The sequence below is a fragment of the Galeopterus variegatus genome, unplaced genomic scaffold (assembly GCF_000696425.1).
Source record: "Galeopterus variegatus unplaced genomic scaffold, G_variegatus-3.0.2 Scaffold83, whole genome shotgun sequence".
NCBI classification, from domain to species: domain Eukaryota; kingdom Metazoa; phylum Chordata; class Mammalia; order Dermoptera; family Cynocephalidae; genus Galeopterus; species Galeopterus variegatus.
In genome coordinates this window covers 1,766,582-1,782,825 of record NW_007726194.1, presented here as the reverse complement: position 1 = coordinate 1,782,825, position 16,244 = coordinate 1,766,582, and positions in this window count along the sequence as shown.

The following is a 16,244-nucleotide window of genomic DNA, read 5'->3' as shown; positions in this document are numbered from 1 at the left end:
TTTTTCCCGCCTGCCCTGTCCTCACCCCTCCTCCCGGGTAGCAGTGTGTCAACTCCCTATTGGATAAGGGCTCCCCCGCCCCTAGTACCTTATAAAAATCCCTGTCTGCTGTAATAAACAGAGTTCCGGCTTTGACCGCTCTCCTGGCTGGGTGTTCTTTCTTTGTCCCCGGGCCGAAGCACAGAGGGGATCGGGCCTGCGACACTCATCATCCCGCTCAGCCCCACAAGAGGTTACCGCCGGCTGGTCCAGGGTCTCTTCCAGCCCGGCTTTGTCGGTCTCCGGCAGTGGGAGAACCGACACAACTCACCTTGTGAGGTTTATGTATTGAGGCGATATTGTTTAGTAACTAAGTGTGTGATTATAGTCTATTCTTGTTAGATTGTTACATTTATCATTATCATTGTTATTATGTTGTTGTTGTGCCTTTCTTACTCCATTAAACTAAAATAATTAATAATTTTCATTTTGTTATACAGTAAATATCTACAAAATAATCTAAGATATTTTAGTTTGCAAAGTCATCTATATAATAGTATTCTCATTTCATGTATTCCCAAGAGTATTTAAAAAAGGATTTAATGTTGCTCAGCAATCCAAAATCCATGAAAATAATTAAGTGGGAAAACTGATGAGGTACTGCATTGGATTTGTGGGATGGTGGCATTGGTGCTGATAATATGTGTATACATGTGCATTTGTGTGTAAATATAATACAATTTAAAGAGTTTGGGACTATATAAACAAAACCTGTCCAGCTAAAAGCTTTTGAAGTATGGTGAGGATGTCATGAGCACATGTGAAAAGTCATCACGATTTTAGAAAAATTTAGTTGTGACAGTTGTGGGAAAAAATCATTTAATAATTGTTTTCATACTCAGTAAAAATTCATTGGAACTACTAGTCGTAAGACTAACATTTAAAAATATTCTTGAAAAGTCTCTTTCTGAGTCCAGGTAAAGATGGTGGAATAGACAGTCCCCAGAGTCACTCTCTCCCACGATCAACCAATTTACAACTATTAAAAAGCAAAGACTGGGCCAGCCTATGGCTCACTTGGGAGAGTGTGGTGCTGATAACAGCAAGGCCGTGGGTTTGGATACCTATATAGGGATGGCCGGTTAGGTCACTTGTGAGGGTGTGGTGTTGACAGCATCAAGTCAAGGGTTAAGATCCCCTTACTGGTCATCTTTAAAAAAAAAAAAAAGCAAAGACCTCCAAGCTGGAGCCACTAGAGCTCAGAGGAAGAGGAGGAGAGATGTACAGAGCTCATAAAGGCAGGAAAAACCACAATGAAAGAAAGAGGCAGAGAGATGTACAGAGCTCATAAAGGCAGGAAAAACCACAATGAAAGAAAGAAAGAACTGCTCCTACCATTTCAAGCCCTGGTCACTTCAAGGCTGGCTCTGATGAACACACAGAGCAAGAGCTGGCAAAAGCCATACCTGTGCCTTTCATATGAAGTTGTTTGGAGGTTGCAGGGGAGAAGAGGGTTTTGGTGGCCCCCAGGCCAGCCAGACCACTAACAGTGTTCCCATGGACCCACATAGGAGTGAGGGGTCACAGACAACTGAAAAAAGGAGCCACTCAGAGGCTGGTGAGTCATCACAAGGGACTGGCACATGGCCCTTCCCATGGGAAGTGTTTGGAGTGTGGGGGTGGGGGAGATGGGCCCACTGGAAGAACATTGGGGAGCAGCATGGACAGCTGATCTACCCTCCAATCAGCACAAGACCACTCAGTGGAGAATGGTCAGGAATATAGAACTGCAGGGGGTGCAGTTTGCTGAAGAGACTCAGGCCCAGATCAGAGTCTTCACAAAATCCAGGTGTACCAGACCTGCAAGACCCAGAAGTGCTTATGATGTCAACAATTAAAACCTAAGCTGCACAAAGAGCATTCCCCAGAGAATCAGCAGCAAAGCAGCAATTTAGCTCAACCACAGGGCTCAAGTGCTAGTCCCCATAGGAAGTTCCCCTACTTTAAAAGTAAGTAAAAAACAACAAATTAGTTCCAGTGCAGAGTTTCAGTCTGGGAAACAGTGAATAATCCAACACAGAACTGAAAGAAAAAAAAACAAAAAAACACGGAAATCAGAGACAAAGTTCTGATATTAACCAGTAAAGGTCTAACACCACCAAAGAACACCTATAAAAGACAGAAGGACTAGAAACACCCCAGGCTCCCAAGCCGGGGCAGGAGGAGGGTCGAGGGCATCAGCCATGCCCCCCCCAACATCCACATCCAGCTCAGCAATGACCACCAGGCTGTCACCAGAAGTGCCCCAAGCTCCCAAGCTGGGGCAGTGAGGAGCCGAGGGCCTTGGCCATGGTTCCCCCGCCAAAGTCTGCATCCAGCCCAGTGACAACTGACCCACTGCCAGAATCCCCCTGGGCTCCCCTACAGGAAAGAGGGGGGTGCCATGGGCCTTGACCATGTCCCCCTTTCTCCTTCCTCATCCTCTCATCCTGTTCCCCTCCCCATTCCCCTCTCCCCCTCTCTTCCAACTGCTCCACAGCAACATCTTAGAATGTAAAAAAATTAAAAACATATTTAAATAAATAAATAAATAAATTTCTATCACAATTATTTAAGAAAATATTCATGTATGTGGATAATGACTGAGAAAAATGTAAAAAAGATTCATATTTCTGTGGGAAATCCATAATTTTGTTCACTTAAAATTTTTCTGTAAGCATACCATATTTTTAATTAAAAGAAATAATGGCAATAAATAAACTAATTCAAATAAATGTACATAATACCAATATAACTAAATTTATAGAATACCAAAAAAATAAAAAAGAAAAGTCCTTTTCTTATAAGTTAAACCTTTCCATTGCACTCCTGCATATGGTATTAATTTACTTAAGTTTTTATTTCTAGAGAGCTGGGCAAACTTAAATGATATCTTTATTGTAATTCTCATGATTTTTTGTATGATCTTACTTTTTCTCGCATCAATGTGCACAGCTACCATCTAATTAATTGATTGAGTAAAGATACATATGATATTTACTTGGAGCAGGACCTGTCTAAGAGTCTTGAAAGAAAGACATCAAAGGGCAACATTTTGTGTATTCAAGGAGCTCACATCTTAGTGGTAAAGACCAGAGAATAATGATGCAATGTGGAAAATGTTACGGGAGCACAGGAGAGATTGTAGTTAATTCTGCCAGACTTTTCTAATAAGGCTTAATGTTAGAAGACTATACAAATGAAAAGTCATAGTATCTAAACTTTGAAGAATGAGACAATTTCAACAAGAGGTTAAGTGAGGGAAGGTTGCTCCATGAGAATGAACTATGCGAGCAGAAGTAAGAGATGGAAACTTGCTTAGATGTGCATTGCTTACAAGGGAAAAACAAATAGTCCAATTTAGTTGGAGTATAAGGAGCAGGACAAGAACAGTGATTGATGCAAATTAATTAAATGATAATGATGATAATTATAGCTAACACTTTTATGATACTTAACTGTCTGCCAGGACACTAGTCTAAGTTCCTTACATATGATAATTCATCTAAGCCTCAGAACATCTCTATGAGATAGCTACTATTATTATCTCCATGTTACAGATGAAGGAACTCAGGTACAGAGAAGTTAAAAGTTTGCCGAGGTTTCAGAGAAAGAAAGTAGTACAAGTGGAATTAAAATCTCGGTACTGGATTCCAGAGCCAAAGCTCTTAAAGACTTACACAGTATTTCAAGTAACTACATATGGAAGAAATTTTTACAAGATCAGCTGTTAACATAGGAAGGCATACAGATTTAATTTTTTCTATTTCCTTGACATATATGATTCCTCTGGAAAAATAGTTATTTGCAAGTACCCATCCAGATACAAAGGCAGAGGCGACACAGATAGATACTGACAGAACCCCTAAAACTTGGTGAACTATTGTTGTTTTTTTAGGATTGATTATTGGTTTCCATTACAAAATGCTGTACTTTATATGCTGTGAAAGCAAGACAGTGTTAAAATAAGCCCTCAGGAGAAAAGCCATAGTTGACAATGTCAGCTGCTCCTGTCACTGTGGAAATGCAGATTTGTGAATATTTCAGTTCCTTACACAGACCTAAAGCTCCTATTGGCAAATGGTTTTACTTAAAGCTATTTAAACCACTTTAAGTTAATTTCCCACGGTATTTCTGAGTTCTGGCCTGAAGCCAGCACCTTCCCAGTTCTAATTTGGTCCCTAGTTAAATTCAAACTTTAAATTTCACGTTCACAGCGAAGTCAGTCCCGATCTCCTCTACCTCCTTAGGGACTAAGAGAAAGCTCTTCTCTGTGACTTTCCCACCCTTAGGGGTGCTAAACAGAACATGCAAATGTATCTTTCCAAGCAGAGATCTAGTTATCCTTGCCAACCTAAAGCCTCTTTAAAACTCTGAAACTGATTTTAAGAGGGTCTGTATCTGCAGCACTCTATCATTGCCTGTGTCCTTTAGCAACTGATGACTTAACAACTCTATCTTGCCTGAGAAAGTGCAAACCCTAGGCCTAAATTTCCAGGCTTTCCATGATTCTGGGTACATCAGTATAGTGGAGATTCCCCACCCCCAATCCTTCCATTCCCACCCCCAAATAGTCTATGTTCTTTTTCTTTCAGATTTATTGATGCTGCTTTTTTTCTATCTGGAATATCTTTCCCCATTCTTCCCACCCCAGGCTTGATAAAATTTTACCCAAATTGCAAAGCCCAACTCAAATTCCGTTCTTCTCCCAGAACAGTGCTCTTTCTCAACTTTGCATTCAAGACACTTCTTAAAAACCTCTGAGAAAGCCCTCATCAAAGCCTACCTGGTAGTGCACCATCTGGTACAATTATCACACCCTTTCGCCTAGGCTGTGATAACCCCCCTCCCCACCCTGTTGTAATAATAATTTGTACAGAAGCTCTGTATACAGCAGATACTCAGTAATGATATTTGGTATTAAATAACAAAATAGATGTGTTGAAATCTAAAGCTTTATAAGAGAGGCTAAAAGGAATTAAAATAAAATAACAGAACCATAAGTCAAAAAACTCAGATTCAAAGCCTGGCTCTACCACTAATATAATATAATTTGTCTTTCGTTAGGTCAGACAAATAGTTTTGTCTCTCCGGGTCACAGGAGAAGGCACTAGATAATCTCTAAGGTTCCTTGTGTTATTTAGAATTTTGTCATTCTATGAATTTGAATGTACATTTAGAATCAAAGCTTCATTTTACTGAAAAAGAAACTGAAGTTCCAAGAAGTAAATTATTTTCTCAAGTCATGCAAATAGTTCCTCTAGAACCCAGGCTCTAACACAGAGTTTTCATCTCCCAGAAAGAGCTTATTCTAAAGGAACTAACAATGTAAATATTTAATGACATTAAAGGGCTGAGATAAAGTTAACAAAGAGGAAAAATAAAGGAAACAAAGATGTGCTTAAAGCTTCTTCTGGGGTACTTAAATGTGGTGAAAGTAATCACCGGTATTTTGAGAGGCACTATAATTGTAATGCATGTGAACTGCAGTTCAAACACGTAGGTGGGCAAAAATTTTCATTTTCCTTATTTTTACATAATTCAAACTAATGTATATGTTGAAATCACATTTGACCAGGTAGTGGAAACTTAATTTTTGTTACTTTAGAGTTCCTCTTTTTGTCCTAGGTTTTCACACGAGTTACAGAGGATTTATTTTATGCCAAGACACAGGAAGCATCTGGTCCTCTGCTGCCATCTAACTATCCACTCAGAAACCCACCATAAATTTGATTCATTACCCTAGGTCCACACATACCTCATGCTCATAGTCAGTCCGTTCTCTTTTTACATTTCCTTTGTCCCCTCTGCAGCTCCTGGACCACATCGGGCTGTAGGCGATTCTGTGAGGCTAAGGCCTTATTTGCATAAACCATGCAGTTATTTCCACACTGGGTTTTGCTTCTTGACCAGGCTTTCCTAGAAAGCAAGTCACAGGCCTCTCAGCTCTCTATTTCCACAAATCTATGATGAGGACCCAATTGTCCTCCCCAGAATTTTCGTCTGCAATGGAGAAAGTGGCAGAGTAACTTTTTCAGGACATTCATTGCTTTACCTGGTTCTCTCCTCAACCAAAGAAGTATTTTCTTCTTTTTTTTTTAACTTTTTAATTATAGAAAATTTTATTTTATTTTTAAATTTATTTTTATTTATTTTTTAATTGAAATATGATTGTGCATATTTATGGGGTACAGAGTTGACTATCAATATTTTTATACAGTATGTGACAATCAAATCAGTATTATTAGCATGTTCATTATTATTACAAATATTAATTATTCTTTGTGTCCATTACACAATTATTCCCTAACCACTTCCCTTTCCCTCCCCCTCCCCCTTTCCCACCTCTAGTAATAATAATTCTGTTCTTTCCTTTTGAAATTTCAACATATTATTACAATTCTTTCTTTCTTTCTTTCTTTCTTTCTTTCTTTCTTTCTTTCTTTCTTTCTTTCTTTTTCCTTCCTCCCTCCCTTCCTTCTTTCTTTCTTAGCTCCCACTTATGAGTGAAGACATGTGGTATTTTTCTTTCTGTGCCTGGCCTATCTCACTTAACAATTTTGTCCAAGCTCATCCATGTTGTTGCAAATGGCAAAGTTTCATTCTTTTTTATGGCTGAGTGGTATTCCATTGTGTATATATACCACATTTTCCTTATTCAGTCATCCATTGATGGACATTTAGTTTGGTTCCATATCTTGGCTATTGTAAATAGAGCTGCAATGAACATGGGAGTGTTCATTTGCAGATGTCCCTTTGAAATGATGATTTCCATTCCTTTGGGCAAATACCCAGTAGTAAGATTGCTGAATCGTATGATAGTTCTCTCTGTAGTCATTTGAGATAACTCCATACTGTTTTCAATAATGGTTGCACTAATTTACAGTCCTACCAGCAGTGTAGGAGGGCTCCCCTTTCTCTGCATCCTCACCAGCATTTGTCATTCTCTGTCTTTTTAATAATAGCCAGTCTAACGGGGGTGAGATGATATCTCAGTGTGGTTTTGATTTGCATTTCCCTGATGATTAGTGAGGTTGAGCATTTTTTCATGTGTCTGTTGGCCATTTGTCTTCCTTTGAAAAATATCTATTCAGCTCCTTTGCCCATTTTTTAATTGATTATTTGTGAGTTTTTTACTGTTAATTTGTTTGAGTTCCTTGTATGTTCTGGATATCAATCCCTTATTGGACTTATAATTTCCAAATATTTTTTCCCATTCTGCAGGTTGTCTTTTCACTCTGTTGATTGTTTCCTTTGCTGTACAGAAGCTTTTTAGTTTGATATAATCCAATTTATTTATTTTTTTCTTTTGTCGCTTGTGCTTTTGGGATCTTATTCATAAAAGTTCAGACATATGCAAAAGTAGGGAAAGTGTAATGAACCACAGGTACCCATATCCCAGCTTCAGCAATCATCTACCCAAAACTAATCTTGTTTTATCTATACTCACACCCATACCCACCAATGTTATTTTGAAGCAAATTCCAGAAAAATATTCTATTTGTAAACATTTAAGTAATCTACAAATGATGAGTTCTTTAAAAATTATAACACTATTATCACAGAAAACCAACAATAATTCCTTAACATCATTAAATATCTACTTAGTATTCACACATTTCACACTTCCTTGAGTGTCTAATAAATATTTTGCTTTTTAAACAATTTGTTTGAAATGAGATTCAAATAATAATGATTCATTGCTATTGATTATGTCTTTTAAGTCTATTTTCATCTACAGTTAATGTCTCATCAATCTTCATGTTCTTCTCTCTTCCCCCAGAACCTTTTCTTGAAAAACCAGATCATTTAAAATGTCTTGTAGATTTTCAGGAAACCCTTATCTAGATTGTGGACTCCCATAAACACTTATGTCAAATATCCTCCCAAATCTATTTTTCAAATTCCTTTCCATTGCCACCTATATTAGTTCATGACATATAAACCTCAACTTGGACTGGCTTAACATGATAGAAACATATTTATTCACAGGAGAGTTTAAGAGAGGTGTTACGAATCCTCCAAACATGGCTCTCCTCCGCACAATGATTCAAGAACCCAGCATCTTTACCTTTTGCAGTTCCCCTGTGCCTAACATATGTCTTTTGGGTTTACTAAGCAGGTCCTCTCATTGAAGTCAGTCAGTGGTGGGGGAAAAGAGCATGAATTATCTCATATGGGAGGTGTTTATTTTTTAATACACCAGACCTGGATGTGAAGCACATCACTTCCACTCACACCTAACTGCAAAGGGGGCTGGAAAGTGGCATTTAGCTATGTGCGAAGAGGAAGAGGAAATGGGGTTAGAGGAAAGCCAGTTCTTCTCTGACCCTCTTCAAGGGCTATATTTTTGAAGTTCAAAGCCCCCAAAAATGACCTTTTCTATAATCACCCTGCTCTGTTATCCATTTTTTCAACTAATAAATTTAGATTTATGTAGTTTGTCTGGGTAACACAGTAGTATTCAAGAAAGTACTAGGATTGAGGAAGAAAAATTTCAGTTGCAATTTCAAAATTTTTCCTGCCATATAATGTAGTATTTTACAAAACAGGCTGTAGTTTAGTTGGATTGAGTTTGACTCTTTGATCTGTCACTACCTAGTTGTATAAACTTGGTTAATAAAATTTCTCTAAGCCTTACTTCCTGCATTTATAAATGTCACTAATAATGCTTTACTTCATAAGGTTGCAGTGAGGGCTCAATGAAACAGTATAAGCAAAGATTTTAACACAATGCCTGATGTGGGGTAGAATCTCAATAAATAGTGGGGAGTTATAGTAAGCAAATAATGAATTCTTCTCTAAGTGCTGTCATTTGCCATTACTTTAAGCCTGATAGTGTAGACCATGCCTTCACACAGACTTATCCCATTTTCTGAACGTAGTTTTCAAAATCTACCTGAGAAGTTTTGAATACCTCTCTCTTCACCCTGAGTATCGAATAACTAATAAATTAAGAAGCAGCTGAGCTAAATAAGCTATAGAAAGATACAAAATGTATGTCATTTTGAACAGTACCTACTGAACTGTATATATTATTCACAATTTTAAATGAATTATTACCTTTAAAACATGAAACAGGTTGGAATACTTTTTATCATTGTTCTGGTTCTTGTTTTCTGTTTTGTTGTGTTTTGTTTTGTTTTGAACTTGTTAGCTTTTTGTCTTAAGCAGTATGTACAGCTGATCTCCAAATGCCTGGACATGGGAATTTGTCAAGGTAGCTCTTGCCTTGCCCTTCTTTACTGCCAGGCTGAGGGATCCAGCTGGAAACAAGAGCAGCTGCTCTTGGTGCCCTAGTTTAGGTCACTTCAAACACAGCTTTAGCTTTATCCCTTTTTAAGTACAGACATTTCAAGATCCTGTGGAATGGGACACGACCCATGTATTTTATATTTGGATGCAACTTTTACTGAAGATAGACTGCAGGGGTGGGGGTAGAAGGAAGGAAAAGATGGGGTAAGAGCCTACTGATGCCAGGTCAATGATATCTATATTTTTAGAATACCTTTCATTTCCAAGAATGTGTCCACCATATTTCAGTATTCTTGGTCATATCAGCCTCTCAAAAACTAAGTAGTTAAAACAAAAACAAAAACAAAAAATGGATAGGTGATGTTTCTCTTGAGTTGAGAAAAGGTGAACCTGTTTGGGAATTGGACATATCCAGCTTCGTGTGTTACTCACCTCACAGCGAGCCTTCCTTCCTAAGGTGGAAGGGAGCCACTATTCCACTGCACTGCTAACAGCCTATTTTTACATTCAGGAAGTAGAGTTATTGCAGAATCATGAGAATTGGAGATGGAAAGAATTCATGGAGCAATTCATTCCAACTTGAAGCAACTCAAGAAGAATTTTTACTCTGCTCTCCAGTGGTGATTTGGGCCACCAAATACCTCTCATTGTATGCTGAGCTGATTTCACCAAAGCTAAAATTCTGTCAATTTCATAAACAAAAGCATAGAGGTGTTTAACAGCCAATTTGTGGTTAGATTCAAATGGACTTATTTCCCATGAATGAAACTACGTTTCCACAGTAATTTTCTTTTATGGGACAGATACTCTTTGGTAAACAAGATCCAAAACAACTACACACTAATGAGAATATATAAACATTTAAAAATAAAACAAAACAAAAATTCAATATAAAGTACATAAATCAATGAACAGTTAGACACAAATCCAAATTTGTGTGACATGAAATTATTCATCTTTTAAGATAATAGAATTCAATGTGTCATTATTATCCTGAATACAATAGTCAAATTTGAATCATAGAATTTGAAAGAAAAATAATGAGATCTCTAAATAGGTCTCATTATTTTACTAATGATAAAATGAGGACTCAGAGAAATTAAGGGACTTGCTTAAGGGCTCCCTCCAAATTATTAGTAGGGTTCTTCACTGACTCAAAAACCAGGGCTTTATGCACTATAGAATACTATTGCCAATTAATTGCTTAGAAATTGTGTAAATAGATAATTGAAGCTTCCAAGTGTTACTGTTACCAAATTGCTTCAATAGAATTAGATACAATATCTAGTGAATCAGAAGTCTCTAAAAAGACCTATAATTGAATCAAGTTGGTGGTGAAATGTTTGAGATTGGGAAAATCATACGCTTGAAAATGCCATTGACCTTAAGTCAGTTATAGGAAAATAGTTTCTGAGAATGAAAATCAACAATGCAATATTTTAGGAAAATATCTGACTCTGAATGGTTGGATAAATTATGGTAATTACTGGACTTCTGTAAAATAAAGTAATTTAATTAAATCACTCCGAAGGTCCCTCTGAGAGCTCTACTAGCTTACCCAACGTAGCTATTCTTGCTCAATAAGTATTTATTGAAGGAATTTTGCACACATGTCCAGTGAAAGATTCTTTCATTATATTAAGTTTAAAACATGTCTTTCAGTAAAGAAAATTAATGAAGAAATTTTAAGTAGGCATATTGACTTATTTTACAAATGACTATACTCTATATAATCCTTGTGAGGTATTTATCATGCTTTAGAATAATAAATGTACACATTTAGTTAAAATAAGAGTTAAAGACTGGAAAAATAATATAAAAAGTAAGCAAACCCCCTGCATTAGTCAGGGTTCTCTAGTGAAACTGATTAATATAGTATGTGCCTGTATATATGTACATAAATAATAAAAAGATTTATTATAAGAAATCGGTTCACACAATTATGAAGGATGGCAAGCCTCAAGATCTGCAGGGTGGAGTCAGCAAGCTGGAGGCCAAGGAAATCCAATAGTGGAATTCAAGTCCAAAGGCTGGCAGGCTCAAGACCCAGGAAGAGCCAATGTTTCAGTTTTAGTTTGACGGCAGGATAAAGCCAGTGTCCCAGTTCAAGGAATACCAGGCAGGAAGAATTTTCTCTTACTTGGGGGAAGTCAGCCTTATTGTTCTCTTCAGGTCTTCAACTGATGGGATGAGGACTATCCATATTAGTGAAGGCACTCTGCTTTACTCAGTCTACCTATTTAAATGTTAATCGCATGCAAAAAAATCCCTCACAGAAATCCCTAGAATAATATTTGACTAAATATTTTATTTCTTCATAAATTACCCAGTCTCAGGTATTCTGTTATAAGCCACAGTTATGGACTAATAGTTATTTTTCTATTGGCTCCTTATAATGAGCAATAGAAATTTAGATAACTTCTTCCCATCACTTTCTTTTCCAACTTGTGATTCGAAACATAGCCTATTTACACAGTGAATAACTATTAGTGACCAGCAAACATATTCTACTTTTCTGATATTTTACCTTTCATCCCCATTATTTCTTGCAGGTTGTTCTGTATCTAGACTGTCAGGGCATATGGCCATTCAGTACTATTATCTTTTCTTTAAAACCATCATTTTGCTTTCATTCTACAGGTAAATACATTTAATTCTCACAAACAACCCTAATGTTAACATTTCTCTACTCATTTTTGTTGCTTAACATTCAATATCTTGCAGCTTCTTCAAGAAAGTCTCATAGAAACGAAATTCTTTGTTTTTGTATGATCATAATAGTTTGTCTATGGCCTTTATACGTGAAAATAATTTCGGCAACACATAATATGCTCAGCTCACGTTTTTTTTATCCTCTTTAGGTGTGCTTAAATGTTACTTCATTGTCTCCTGAAACCAAGTAGTGTTGTTGAAAGTCTGAAGACAATCCAATTTTCTGTTCTTTCTAGGTGAATTAATCATTCTGCCTAAATGCCTCAAGGATTTATGATATTTCTTTAAAATCCAGAAAATTTGCAAAGGACATGTCTTGATCTTATTTATTTCAGTCATTTTCTCCCATATATGCCATATTGTCCTTTAAATAAGTAGTTTAAAATTTGTTTTTAATTTCTAAATACATTTTAAATTTAAAATTTATATAATTTGTTCTTTTAAAAAAATAAATAAACCATTATATCCTCATGCTGGAAGGACTATTTTCACAAAAAGAATTTCAGGCTGGGAACTTACCAACATGGAAAACATAAAATGAAAGATAAGAAAGGACTCTAATGTTGGGAAAATCTTTAAATTTAAAAGTTAGTGTAATGAATAAAAAAATTTTGTGAAGGAAAGGTTCCCTGCTTGCTGTAAACAAGTATCTTATTGCACAGAATGCCTTGGAAGGGCTACTTCTTTACTCTTTCCTCAGTAAAATATTTTCAAAACCATATTTTGAAATGTCTATCTCCATGAAGATAGATACGTGTTTACAGATATATGTATATAGGTATACATATATTCACACACACATATATATGTTTGGTTTACAATTTAAGTGAAGTGATAAACTGTATTTGTTTTACAGAAATGGGCATCGTGGTCAATATTTCTAGAATGCTTTTATTAATAATGGATTTATTAATCCATATTAATATGCATCCTAGTAATTGAACTCTTTTTATTAAGAAATAAAATTCTAAAAAAAATGCAGTTTAATTATCTGTCAGGAACCATACTCATAGGTGAACAGAGAAAGGACTATCTTCCTTTCCCGAAGTTTCCAGCTCTGTGCTCCCACTGAAGTCTTTAAGCACTTCTGTCAGAGCACCTGTAACTCACTATTGCATCTACTCATTTACACACTTGACTTTCGCCATTGAACTTATTTTTTGAGGACAGAAAACATATCTTTGTTTTCTTCACATACCCAGGTAAGTTCTGGTACCAGAATATGTTGAAAGTTTTTAAATTAATTAATGAAAATTAAGATCTGTATTTTGGTGACATTACCACCCTATCTGTGTGAACTTAGCAAAGTCCAGAGAGGATAAAGTGAAAAATGAGAATATCAATGACTACTACTTATAGGGTTACTGTTAACCAAATAAATAGAGGGTATGCACTGCAAATTGGAATTGACTCTAAAACATGAGTTATTATCTACTGCAATTTTCTTTTTCTTTTTCTTTTCCTTTTTTTTTTTTTTTTTTTTTTTTTTTTTTTGGTGGTCACCATTTAGTAACAAAAACTATTGAGACAATAAAAAAAAAAAAAAACCCACAAAATGTAAACAACAGAGGCTTACAAGAATGTACTTCACACTTTAGGAAAGATTTTTTTTTTAACCAATGTGATACTAACCACTTCCCAGAAAGATTACCTAGTAATGTGAGAAATCAATGTGATTGAATTAACATTTCACTAAGTGGTTCATTAATTTCACACTTCATGTCATCTCCCCCACTGCTATCTGCATGACTCTGTGCTATTTATCCTTAAGTCTGGTTTTGCTCAGCACACAGATATGAAAGAAAGAAAGCAGCACCGAATCAGAGTTGAGTAGTTTTTATTCTGTTTCACATTAGTTCTTTTATCATATTGATTTTCTTTCCTGTATATATTCAAGTTTAGTGCCTTTTCCACCACTAGTGGAATTAATGTTTATCAGTCTGCCTCCCTCAAATCTCCTTTAGACATGTTCTTTGCTGAATAAATCCTCATTGGTTGATTTACTAACTAATCTTGCTTGCACTGTCACAGTCTCTTTGTTTCAAAATCCTACACTTCCTAGTTTTGCAGTTACCCCAGTGAAAGCTTGGAAACTTCCTGGAACCCAACCTGAGATCACTATGCATAGTGTGTGAAATCACCAGATAAGAATCAAACCCTCAAAGGAGTCTTCACACTTCTATAACTTAGACCCATTGAAGACAAGACATTGGAAAGCACTAAGTCTACTATCTTCAATTTAAGGATGGAAGAGAAAAGAGACAGAGACAGAGAGGGAGAGTGAAACAGAAAGAGAAAAATATTGATATTGAGAGAGAAGATGTTCACGGTCACTCAGCTTATTAATGGTAGAGCTGGAATTAGAGCTTTACTTTCTTGATTCCTAATTTAGAGCTCTTTTCCTGAACAACTCAGTCTCTTTTTCTGGTGCTAAAGTTTTAAATACTCAGAATTGTTCAATACCTTTAAATGGCCTGGTATAGATTCGCAGGGCCATTAAGCTTCATTCCTCCTGGGGTCACCCTGACACGCAGCCCTAATCCAGCCATTTTCAGACCATCCCAGGAACTGAGGAAGGTGTCTGTGTTATTGACTGTGTGTACATTGGTTACTACAAGTATCTGCAGTTTTAAGGACACTCCATGGATCGCATTTCCCTGCAAGCTGCACTGCAGTGACCCAGACACAACACTGACAGCTGTGAAGTAAATAAATAAAAACAGAGTATTTTGATCCTAATGGAGGGGGTGAGAGGTTGGGAATGAGAAGAGAAAGAGGCAGACAAAATCAAAGAGCCACAGCTGTGAAAAGAACAGATGCTGGCCAGGAGAGAGAGAGAGAGTGTGTGAAGGGGAGGAGAGAAAAGATTAGGGTTCTGCCAATGTCAGAAATGTTGAAGCTCTTGGAAAGGGATACACATACTTGGGACAGGTGGGAAGTGTTTACATTAAAACCAGAATATCAAATGCCTTTCTAAATGCTGGACAGATCATTAAAGACCCAAGTTGACCTAGAAGGAAAAGCTGGATTCCTCACCCAGACAGCCCATTACAGAGGGAGCTTCCAGAATTCTTTATATTCCATTCAAATTACTGGATATCAGCTGTGCATTGCTGGACATGAGCCGTGTGCATCACTACATCATGCTGTATACTAGTGGCCTTCAAAATGCAGTCCCTTGACCAGTAGCCTCAGCATCACCAAGGAAATTGATAGAAATGCAAATTTTCTAGCCCCATTCAGATCTACTGAATCAGAAACTCTGGGAGTGGAGCCTGAATGCCACATTTCAACAACCTTCCAGGGGACTCTAACACATGTTCCAGATGGAGATACTCTTTTTGGGCATGATACTGCTCATCTTCCTCAGGATTCTCCATATATATATATATATATATATATATATATATATATATATATATATGTATATATATATGTGACCCCAGACAACAGGCCTCCATTTGAATTCACACCTTGGTCCATCAAGGTTCTGCAGGACCCATGCTCTGATTATTAACCAAATACAAGTCTCTGAACAGGGGCAACAGAGGCAAGAGACTGTACAGTTTGTATCTCCAATAGCTGAGGCAACAGAGCAACTAAATCTATAGGACAAAACCCTGAAATCCATGCATTGAGATTCATGGTGTCCAATACACACCCCTGACCAGAGATTGACCCAGCGCAAGGACAGAGACCTCAGTCTCAAGGCCATTTAAAATGGCCTCTGCAGTGCCTTTCATTTAAGGAATGCAAAATATTTTCCAAACCGCTAAATTATTGAGCTTGAGCACATCGTTGTCTAGAGGAGACTGGGAGAATTTGGTCTGAAGGAAGTTCAGTTTAACGTGGAGAAAACTGTATTCTCTATCCCTTGACATTATTTCTAGGCATGGTGACACAATGACAAAGAGTCCAGGGATCCAGTGTTTATTCCTACCTCTTCTACTGATCCCTGATGCCTAAATAATCACTTTTTTCGTCTCATATTGAGTTTCTTCTCCTGTGATTGAAGAGCTTGTTTAGAGTTTATACTTTAGGTCATTTTTCAGCTCTAACCAATAACGTCTGTGTAATAGAGCTGCCTGATTAGATTAACCAATTAGAGAAATCAATTACATAAGGGTTCCAAGTTCAATTCACTGTGTGGTCTGTGGGGCTTGTTCAGCATTCTTTTTTTATAAACATGTGCATTTGGTTTCCATAGAACATCAGTGGTTCATTCTGTGTGACATGGCACCAACATATCAATCACCACT